Raw genomic sequence first — 9,505 nt, 5'->3', positions numbered from 1 at the left:
CGTAGCAGAAGTTACAACTTCTGCTACGTCACAGAAGATGATTCGCGAAATGTACCTCACAGTTGGGAACAGTAACATCATGTGTTTCATCGATTACTCTTTTACCAGCATTAAATGAAGGAACATGTAATTAGATTATGCATAGCTGATTTGTGTTAGCGCATTATATACTTTGCTTCTACTTACTAAAAATGTAATTAATTCTTATAATCTAATATCATTGCAGATGTAAAATAGTTAATAAAAATTATTTGTTTTAAATAATTAAATTTAAATAAAACATTGTTTAAATTTAAACATATTGTCAAACGTTGAAATAACACTTAAAAACTATATTGAATATATTACAATTCATCTGTATTTGAATAACAAAAACTTAGCTGATTTAAAAAATTATAAATGAATACACAAAAATAATAACTTTTTTGAAATATTGGCATGACACTGATTATGCATTTATTGGTAAATAAATGGTATGTATCTAAAAATGCAATGTATTACACAAAATTTTATAATTTTTCAATTCAGCACCCAGTATTTGTTCAAATCACCATGTACAATTCTAGATATACATATTGGGACTGCAATAATTATAGTCGTTTTTTTAAATATTTTTCTGCATTTTAAAAATTCTGTTAGACATTTATGGTACTTACTTTTTATTCAATCCAGATTTGAAACTACGGTTGATAGTCACTTTAACTAAAATTTTCTTTTATCTTCCATAACAATTTTCCGCTTTCAATATTATATTTGAGAATCAGTAACCATTTTTTTTGTCACAGCTTCCATGAATATAAAAGTACTCCCAGTACAGCACCTACAACTCAAAATCACTTGGCAAAAAGAATAGTAATGCACTTAATATGAACTGTTAATTTTTTTTTTTTTTTTTTTGTTTTGCGTAGGAGGAGGAAAAGCTCTACCAGCCACCGTCTGCGCCCGCAACAGACGGTAGTGTCGGGCTCTCACCGACTAAAAACCTCCCCCTTAGGGAGGAGGACCCTATTAGGGATTGGGATCGTGGACGCGACTTAACTAACTAATAATAAAATAATATCTACGTTGTACCTGAAAAAAAATACACAGCATACACAAAATTTAAATCTATTTTCATAAAACTTAATTTACACTGCTTATCTAAGTAATTTTAATGTAAAATTTACGTTGAACCTGAAACAGAAACATACACAAAAATAGACATAAAAATTTCCTACAGGAAAGTTCCTATCAGGGGACCCTACTGGGACTAGGCATTGGGATCGCGGACGCGACTTAACTAATAATAAAATAATATCTACGTTGTACCTGAAAAAACATACACAGCATATACAAAATTTAAATCTATTTTCATAAAACTTAATTTACACTGCTTATCTAAGTAATCTTAATGTAAAATTTATGTTAAACCTGAAACAGAATCATACACAAAAATAGACATAAAAAATTCCCTACAGGAAAGTTCCTATCAGGGGACCCTACTGGGACAAGGCACCTACCGCGATTTTATAAGAATATTATACTATCAACTTAAAAACTACACAACTTATTTTTAACATGAAAATTTATAATATTAAACAATAATAACAAAAGTAAGTACCTTTAGTAGAAAATTAAACTACAATAAAAGGGGGTACCACAATGTAAGGAGGGCCACTTACATGGCAGCTCTCCCTTAGAATATTAAATGAACCGTTGAGTTACCTGAAACAAAAGAAAGTAAGACAAATTCAATTAGCGGTTGTGAAATTAATATAGCTTTGTTTTAGTTATTAAATTTATTTCATGTATGGTAGCATTGAACTTTTTCTAACAAAAATATTTATTAGGAATGATTACGGGGTCCATTTTTACTACTTAAATATTTAACCTGAGGTAGAAGTATTTATATGGGCATTTTTTACAGAAATAGAATCGCTAGCTAAGTAGGTACACAAGAAAAGCTATACCCTCCTCCAGACTAGATAGATACAAAGAACACTGAATTTTTTACAGACCCCGCATCGTTAGATATCCATTGAGAAATCATTGAAAAACACCCGTTTAATAGATCAAGGTGGAAGAAAATAAAGGAAAAAAGTGGAGGTTAGAAAGGAGTAATCCACAGAAGATTGTTAAACAAGACAACTCGCTCAAAAAAATTATAAGCGCCTTTTAAGGCAGCAAGGATTCCTCTCGTACCAGATCAAAGCGCTTTACCAAGAATAGATGCAAAAACATTATTCTGAATTAAGGTTCACCGATATAGATGGTAACAGATCTACATCGCATCCAGGAATGTGTGTTATATGAACTTACTTGGCTGAGCTAAAATTTTCAGCTAAGAATAATGTTGAATGGTAACAAAAATCGATACAGGATATCGGTTTACTACCTGATCCTTTTACTAATTTTTATATATATATTTTCTTTTAAATCATACGTAATATTTTTATAGAATGAAATGCATCATTTATTTTCTTATTATTTTTTACAATTTTATATAGGTTTCCACTTGCTTTGATTGCTCTGGTATTTAAAATTCATGAAATATTTATGTACCATCTACTTTATAAGTATATTCTACAAATTTTGAGAAAGAGGTGCAAGTATGGTTTCATTCAATTTTCAAACCGCTGTCAGGCAAGAGATTCATTGCCAAAGCAAGCAAAACAATAAAGGACTCAACAGAATTTCCATGTCAAAAAAGAAATAACTTGTGAAACCACTTGTAAATTTTTACACAGTATATCTTCTATTAAAATAATACGTTAAATGAAGATATTGCTTTGTTTCATCTATCAAAACCCATTCTCTATCTGTAAGCATACATAAAATTCATTTTTATTATGATTAAAAGTTTGGGGGTATCTAAGTGAAAAGATGACTGTCGCGACAATAATTTGATTCTTATTTCATTTATTTTACACTATGAAACAAAATCAGTTGCTTTTCATGGCTATTCTTTACATTATAAAAGAATAATTGAGTTAAATTATAAGTAAATGTTGCATTTCAATTTTATTAACAATGATGAAAAAAAAATCAAATGATGTACTGTTAACTGATAAATACTCAAAATACTATTAGAAAGGTTAAAAAATATGAACAGCCGTCTTGAAATATTGTAAGCCAAGAAATGTACATAATAAGCTTATGAATTTTCATTGCTGTAACTAACAAAATTCATAAAAATTTGTATAAATATATATATATATATATATATATATATATATAAAACATTATATGAAATATAAACCACCTAAACACAGTAATTAGATTATTTATACTTACCTTATTTATTTCCAATAACCAGTTTGTGCAGTATCTTGCACCTTCACTTGCTATTAAATTCTATCTTATCCTTTTTAATTTATTTGTATTATTTTTGTGTAAATTATAAATATTTTCACAAGTACATTTATGTTCATTTTTTTGTCTTCTGTCATTTGACTGGTTTTTGATGGAGCTCTCCAAGATTCCCTACCTAGTGCTAGTTGTTTCATTTTGGTATACGTTGTACCTGTAGAATAGGATACGTTGTATACCCTATTTATGTTCATATCATCATTTAAAATTTCACAATAACATTATAATTTATCATAAAAAAGAGATATCATTAATATAACTTTTAATGTAATAAAAATAGAATTTAATAATAACTGGAGTGCAGGGTACTGCAAAAAACAGTCGGTGGAAATTAATATGGCAAGTTTAACTTATATAATTACTGTGTTTTGGTGGTATATTTCAAATAAAATATTTAAAAAATAAAAGTAACTGCAGTATCAAAAGAGAAAGTTACCTATCAATGATGTAAACTGGAGTCTAAACTAATGGCCTGACCCTCTTTTTCTGTTTAGCCTCTGGAACCACCATTAGGTATTACTTCAGAGGATGGTATGTATGAATGCAAATTAAGTGTAGTTTTGTTCAGCGTCACGTCGACCACTCCTGAAGTGTGTGGTTAATTGAAACCCTACCATGAAAGAACACTAATATCCACAATCTAGTATTCAAATCCATTTAAACGTCTTTACTAGGATTTGAACCTTAGAACTCTTGACTTGCAATGACGAGTTAACCACTAGACTAGCCACAGTGGGCTAATGCCGTGATAATGGCTGTTTGAATTCACAGAGCGAGTAGCTCCATTACTTGGTTGCTCTAACTGAAGCTAAACATTACATAAACTGATGGACTCTTAATAAATACTAGTATTATCATGAAATTATATGGTGTAGTAAAGAATTAGTAGTACCTTAATATTTTACCATTTGGCAACACAGCTTTACATTTATCGCCACGACTAATCCAAAGATCAAATCCATCGAGCAGCTGAAAAAATCGGTCGATCTGGTACTCTGAAGAAATAGGATGCAGCATGAAGTGAAGAGTTGTGGAATGTAATCTGTATTATTTCTAGTCTCATTTTCATTTATAGTTTGTAAATTTTTGTAGTGAGGAAGATAACGTTAATTTCACACTTTGATCTTGATCGCACTTTAATTTCACACTTTATTTACACCAATCACTTATTTCCCCCACAATTTCAAAATATGTGAAAGATAAAATAATTACACACTAAAAACCAGGGTCAGTTCATGCCTTTTTAATATGCAAGGCAAATATATTACATATAAAAATGATTAAATCTTGAAGTAATTTGGATTACAGTGTTATGCTAGATGAATTTTTTCACATTCTACTTAAGATTTTACCACAAAAAAAATGGTTAATTTTGCAAGTAAGTTAATTTTTTTAATAAAAAAATTAGCGAATAAAGTGAAATAATTTATTATGGCACCTCTAAAGTCAGCTGACCCTGGTTTGAAAAAATTAAACTAACATGCAAGCATGCATCTTCTTTGAAGCAGGTGGCTGGCTGAACGTTGATTGGGGAAAGCAAAGGGGTATTCAAAATTTAAAATATTTCAAATAAGAGAAAAAAAAAAATTTTAAAACTGTAATTAGATATAAAAATGCTCTAACCTTCAATTTGATTAACACCTACCAAAACAATTTAAGAAAAAACTTATGTAAAATAATAAATATCAAATAAAATAAATATATATATAAAAATAAACATATATCCTACATGAACCAGATTTAAAAGCTGCATTTAATTAAGAAATTGCCTCTATATATTTACTTATTTTTTAAATTTCCTGAACTTATTTAAATGATTAATTTTATCAATGAAATGAATAAAGTTTAAATAATTTATAAAAAAGGAAATTTAAAAACCCACTCATTAATATTTCAAATAAAATTTTATAAAGCAATTTAAACTATACAAAGGAATTTTTATGTGATTAAATTTAAAATTAAATAATAAATTTAAATTATAACATTTAATTTTTTATGAATTTAAATTGATTTAGAAGGAGGACTTCAGCCACTGGTAGCGAAGTGATGAGCTGAAAACATAAAGAAACATAATAAACATAGAATAATTATAAATATTATGAATAAAATATTTCTAACATTATCATATTTATATATCACCCCCCAATATATAGACACATTTATATACACAGCAACCCCCAACCGAAACCCGATGAACGATATCGGGATGATGAAATACGGTCGCGACGCGGTTGACGCGGTACGAATGCTTTCTATACCCGGCTATCGCGAAAACTATTCATTGCACACAACATAGATATTTACAATTTCAATATGTAATCAAGAACTATAATTAAAAATAATTGTGCCTCTTATTTGGTAACTAATAAGCTAAAATGTGAATAATACACCCTGATCTGTGTAAGAGCACATCGAATTTCCTATCCGTTAAGGAAAAAGTTATAATATGCCCTGAACTGTGTCACAGCAATTTGCTTTGTGTGAAGAAAAATCTTAAATAATACACCCTGAACTGTTTCAGAGCATATCAGATTTGCTATCTGTTGAGCAAAAGTCTAAAATAACACACCCTGAACTGCTTCAGAGCATATCAGATTTGCCATGTGTTGATTAAAAATTTAAAACAATTCATACACCCTGAACTGTCAGAGCATATCAGATTTGCCACATGTTGAACAAAAATCTAAAATGATACACCTTGGACTGCGTCAGAGAATAACAAAAATTATCTGTCTGTATAATACAGTGTAATCTGTGTGTTTCTACAGTTACATAATTTGAAGCTCTATTTCTAAAAAAAAATTAGAAGACTGAACTAGGAAATATTAACCAGAAGATTTTTGTTTTATAATTTTAATAGAAAAATATTATGGATTTGAAGAAACATAACTTAAGGGATTTTTCTATTATTTTCAATATTAATAATATATGATTTTTCAAAGAAATCAATTACTCAGAGAGTATTTAATAATAATGAATTTACTTGTATTTTTCATATTTCTTTTTTTCCCTTTTGTACCTGTGCAGGTGTATGCACTACTATTCAGACCTCTTAATTACCCCTTTCAAGATTCTCTTAAGATCGCATTTTCACAGCATAATATGGCCAATCCTGGTTGGAATTAAAAAAAAAGTCTATAATTTATATTATTGAAAAAAAGGTAAGTTGCTAATGATAGCAAATGAAATCAAGTTGTGATTGATGACAATGCAAGTGAATAGGGGGTATTAAATAATGCAACTACTAAATGTAATATTGAAGCTACCTTTATCTGTAGGATTATAGAAAAAAATTTAATTTTATTATTCAGTAATCCATAAGGAGGTCTTTTTTCATCAACAATATGAAATATAATTACAAAGAAATTCTATATGTGAACAGTGGGAGGTGCAGAGTGATTAATAGCAGGCGACAGGTACCGATTACATTTCCAATTCTAATCTCGTATAAGAAAGCGAATGTGCTCGATTTCAGTTTTACATGGTTTTGGTAAGTGGTTAACCACCAGGCAGCATATGGCATATACTACTCTAGAAGACTAAAACCAGGGGGTTTATATATAAAGTTTGCTCATACGAAAGGTTTAATGTAGTGTATTTTTAGGTTGTAAAAATGATCAAAAATAATACTGACGGATATACTGTAATAGTTCCTTGATGGTTCTCTGCAGAAGTCCAGTATACTTTCAAATACTGTTTGATGGTGTCAAAAATAAATTTATGTAATGTTAGATGGTTAGGGTAAAAAGTTTTTTTTTAATGAATGCCAAAAAACTGATGATGTGTTGTATTCCTAAATTTGTTTATATGTAGATAATCAATGGGGCATTTTAGAATTAATTTTGTTGTTAAATATGGTTATTTATTTAAGAAATTACTTAGGATAATTATAAAATAAAAGTAAATCCACAAAGAAAATAAGATGCGAAGCTATTTTACATAAACAGATCAAATACGATTGAAAAAAGCCAATACTATGAATTAGTAAATCACAAATTTCTCCTTATTTAAAAATAATAAATTTATACAAAACTGGAGAAATTGTATAAACAGCCTTTAAGTGGTTTATGTACCCTGTTCCTTAAAATCCTTTATATTATAATTTAACCTCTTTGAAGAAACAGTTATAATTTAATAATTGATAATCGATTTATATTACATTTAAATTTAGATATTCAACTCAAATACAGCAGAATGAATGATATACATAAAATACCCATCAACTAAACTTAAACTAGTGTAATTAATGTTAGTAAGTTACTCAATGTTAGTAAAACAATTTTTTATGATAAAACAGTTATATTTCTAAGCTACATAAAAAAAAACATGCAATTACAAGCCACGTGAAATTACTAGCTACATAACAAGTACATGCAATTACAAGCTACCTAATTATTTTATGTATATTATTAAAATTACTGTATTTGAGCCAACAAAACTGTGTAAACATAATTTGTTTACAAAATATACATAGTAAAAACATTTATCTCTCTCCAAAGAGGTTAAATTTAAATATTTAATTAAAAGGTTAGGAAACTAATGCTTATTAATATTTTTGAAAAAATTGTATTGTTTGCATTTCATTAAAAAACAGAGAATTCACATAAAGAACAAGATTATAGTGTACTACTTGTTATTATGAAAATAAATGGAATCTTTACAGTATATGGTCATTTCACTATTTTCTTAAAGGTATGAATATAAACTGGGATTGTATTTTTCTTCCTGTATGAAGTTTTACAAACGGCTATATATAATTAAATACAATAATACACGAATACACGAAACGACTAGCACTAGATAGGGAATCTTGGAGAGCTGCATCAAACCAGTCAAATGACTGAAGACAAAAAAAAAAATAATTAAATAAATTCCAGTAAAATAATTGTAACTGAAAAGAAAAAAGCAGAGTAAAAAATTGTAAATGATTTTAATGAAGAAATTATTTGAAATAATTGGCTAACTTTTTGATATGAATGTAGTGACAAAGTAGGTATAGAACATAACCACCAAAGTACCTAATCAAACAAAGTTAAGAATTACATCAAAAATATATTAAAGCGTAGACTAAAATTCATTTAGAAGAAAAATGAGTAATTAAAAAAATTAAGTCCTTATTTTTTTTTCTACCTAGTCATCTGTATAATCAGAATAAATAAAAAAAATTGCACCTGCTTGAAAATAATTAAAAAATACGATAAAACCTTTTTGATTGTATTACAGTATTCAGAAATTTGTGTGCCGGTTGGCAATTCACTACAAATGATAATGGATCAAATGAAACTATTGAAAATGGATTAGAACAAGTATTACTTGGATTTGAATATTCTGTTTTTATTTATTAGTGAGCTGAAAAAAAATTAAAATAAATTTAGCTTAAACAGGTTTGGTTGATTACACAATAAAACAGCTTTACAAAAGATTTCTTTTTCAGGTTACAATCAAGAGACCCAGAAATGAATGCAGTTAACTACAACTGACGTCCAGGAAAAATTTAGAAATATGGGAAACAAAAATAAATTTTAAATTATCTTTAATCAAGATAAAAGATAATTTCTTATTATTATAAACACTTGAGAAATAAAGGAAGAATACCTCTGCAATAATGGAAAATATTTGTACAAGTGATAATTGGCTTTTATTTCTAGAATTTTCTAGAGAATTACAGAAAAAAGAAATTGAACAACATAGATGTGAAAATGTGAGGATGTCCAATAAGATTTGGTTCAATGATTTTGTATGAAAGAAAATTAAGATTGTTCAAGTGGGGAAATAACACAATTATTATGATCTGAAAAAAACTAAAAAAGAATAAGAGTATTTTAAATATGATACATAACTGCACATTATTGTTTTTTAATTCAAACTACAGTCTTATCTTAATACAGTTTCTAAAAAATATTTCCTAATAATTAAAGTGTTCGATACATCAAACAATAAAATTTGATAGTTCTTGCAAGATATTCATCGTACTAAGGTATTGTACTTCTTTTCAGTACACATTAAAGGTAGCCAAATTACACTTAATTATTTATACAAGTAATGCATCCAGATGTAATATAAAAATTAGGCAATTCCTATAAAATTATTGAAAATATTAATACATTTTATAGCATTTTCTTGAATAAAATTCATTTTAGTTCCTACATAAAATTCA

This window comes from Lycorma delicatula, chromosome 9, assembly GCF_047948215.1.
Source record: "Lycorma delicatula isolate Av1 chromosome 9, ASM4794821v1, whole genome shotgun sequence".
Taxonomy (NCBI): domain Eukaryota; kingdom Metazoa; phylum Arthropoda; class Insecta; order Hemiptera; family Fulgoridae; genus Lycorma; species Lycorma delicatula.
This window is presented reverse-complemented; position numbering follows the sequence as displayed.